The sequence below is a fragment of the Rhinatrema bivittatum genome, chromosome 2 (genome assembly GCF_901001135.1).
Source record: "Rhinatrema bivittatum chromosome 2, aRhiBiv1.1, whole genome shotgun sequence".
Classification (NCBI taxonomy): Eukaryota; Metazoa; Chordata; class Amphibia; order Gymnophiona; family Rhinatrematidae; genus Rhinatrema; species Rhinatrema bivittatum.
This window is the reverse complement of record NC_042616.1, coordinates 142608649-142611148: the sequence shown is the minus strand read 5'-3', so window position 1 is coordinate 142611148 and position 2500 is coordinate 142608649. Positions and strand designations below refer to the sequence as shown.

General features: G+C 44.2%; 3 non-coding genes across 3 annotated transcripts; all 3 read right to left on the bottom strand.

The window, feature by feature from the left end:
* Positions 1 to 1058: 1058 nt before the first annotated feature.
* On the bottom strand, positions 1059 to 1131 carry TRNAR-ACG. The gene has a single exon. It is a non-coding gene; the product is annotated as a tRNA-Arg (tRNA).
* A 77-nt stretch (positions 1132 to 1208) lies between these two features.
* On the bottom strand, positions 1209 to 1281 carry TRNAR-ACG. The gene has a single exon. It is a non-coding gene; the product is annotated as a tRNA-Arg (tRNA).
* A 109-nt stretch (positions 1282 to 1390) lies between these two features.
* On the bottom strand, positions 1391 to 1497 carry LOC115086357. The gene has a single exon (XR_003855243.1). It is a non-coding gene; the product is annotated as a U6 spliceosomal RNA (small nuclear RNA).
* Between the last annotated feature and the right edge of the window lie 1003 nt (positions 1498 to 2500).

The window sequence follows — 2500 nt, the reverse complement described above, 5'->3', positions numbered from 1 at the left end:
AATAATTTAGAAGCTGGCTCTTTTCCACACAGATGATAACATCTCAATCAAGTGCTCTGTCTCCCTGTCACCCTCTCACAATTGCTTGGAGTTTCAAAGCAGTTTTAGATTCAGGATGGAAGGAGGGAGAAGAGAAAGGGAGGGAGGCAGAAGATGCTCTGCAAAATGCTCCTTGGTAACATATCCTAGCGAGATGTCACAGATAGGAAGGGATACAGGAAAGAGATAATGATAGAGGAAGAGGAGGATCCCAGAGTCTCAATGAAACGGTTAACGCACAAGAAAAAAATCCCAGCAAATACGGAGCTGAAAAAGTGACATTTTAAAACCGACTATTCCTTGCAACCGGGTAGTCGTTATCATTTGAACGTAACTTTTTACAGGCACCCATGCCTGAGAGCAAACTGGACTAATCAATCATCCCTTTATGACTATGTTGCCGAAGAATTATCTTTCCGATCAATTGGTGGAAAGCTTTACTAAAGAAACTGACACCGCGTGCTTATTTCATAAATCATCTTCTGATTTTACAACGCATGGATTTGTATCTCAATCGGATACGTGTGAGCATTTTTACATTCCTTCCATTCAATCTAAAGACCCTGTGGAGAGAAGATTCCTTTAAGTGGAAGGAACATGCTTTCTGATGTTAATAAAAGGATTGAAGAAGAAGAGTTGTTATTATCGTGCGTAACATTAGCTTTGGAATGGAAATATTCTGCGACTAGAAAGATGACTTGATTCCAGTTCCGACAGGGTGGGAGAGTTTTCAAATGCAAGCCACTCCCAGCAGGTATGACTTGTGCTCTTCTCAATTTAATGCAAAGATCCAGAAAATAGAGAAGGGATATCCTATCATTACGGCAGGGAGACCCAGCCCTGTGGAGCGAAATTAGTTCTCTGTGAGACTTTCTCCTCTCTGATACAAACATAGAAATGACGGCAGAAGAAGACCAAACGGCCCATCCAGTCTGCCTAGCAAGTTCAGCACTTTTTTTTTTCTCATACTTATCTGTTATTCTTGGCTCTTTGTAACCTTTTGGTTCTAAAAGAATGGCCGAGCCAACCAGGAGTTGAACCTAGAATCTTCTGATCCGTAGTCAGATGCGTTATCCATTGCGCCACTGGCCCACTCTGCACTTTTTTTTTTTCTCATACTTATCTGTTACTCTTGGCTCTTAGTAACTTTTTGGTTCTAAAAGAATGCCCGAGCCAGCCAGGAGTTGAACCTAGAATCTTCTGATCCGTAGTCAGATGCGTTATCCATTGCGCCACTGGCCCACTCGGCAAGAGCAAGTGGCAATACTTTTCAGAAAACCAAATGAACGTTCCTGCTTCTGCACTTGGGGAAAATGAGATATTTTCGGTCAAAAGATAGGGGGTGGTAGACCAAAATATGGAACGCTTCACGAATTTGCGTGTCATCCTTGCGCAGGGGCCATGCTAATCTTCTCTGTATCGTTCCAATTTTAGTATATGTGCTGCCAAAGCAAGCACAAAATTGAGGTTGAGTCAACCTCTATAAAAACTCCTTCTGTGGTCATCTTTCTACATCGGGGCAACCAGGCCCGTCAGGGAGGTGGGGAGGGAATGCTCTCTCATCTCAACCAACAGCTATTTCTCCAACACAGCATTGCAAGGAGTCTGAGAACTCAGCTTCCATTGATGAAATCAATGCGCAAGACCTGAGAAGGGGACAAGAATGTTTTGATGCTTCTTGGGAATTAATGGCAATATGCAGATGCCTCTATGACATCACCAGCTTGTTTCCTGTGCAGGGCTCACAATGGGCACTGGCAGCATGCTTTGCCTTGACTCATGTTTTTATGATTTCTCTTGAGACGCAGTAAGAGTTTTGCTGCCGCTTGGGGCTTAGGCCCTTGCAAGGACCTTTTCCTAGAGCAGTCCTTTCGTAATGTCACAGTACTCCCACAGTGATGGAATGGATTTGATCTCCCCGAAGCCTGAAAGCACATTCCTTCCTTTCTCCCCTACCCTGCCCTTGACCTTGCCTTCCAAAGCAGTTAGGGTTTCCTGTGAATTCAAGATTTCTGGAACGGTATCAGTGCTATGTCCCATGTGAATTGGATTGCCACCAAAACCAAGCCAACCGTGAGAAACTGAGCGTAGACTCGCTGAATCTAAGGAGCTGTAGTCCTGCCTTTCCAGGAAAAATTGCAACTGCAAGCGCCAGAGCTGCAATAAGGCAAATGCAGAAGTGGATCAGCCTGTCAGGCTTAACTCCAGCCAGGTGGTAACCCTGCTTACTTGAGACACAGCAGTGAGGCTCCTCCAGAGAGTCTGAAGCCAAATGCTGCTATTTAGAGCCTCAGATTGGCTCCTTGCTCACTGCTGAATTTTGTAAACCCAAATGCGAAAAATATCAAATTCTTCATTTGTAAATAAAAATAAGAGAATGGGATCGCTTTTGCATTTTTATTACCTTGCGTTGCTTCCTTGCTGGCAAAGGGCAAGGATCCCTGTGCTACAGTGGAAACTC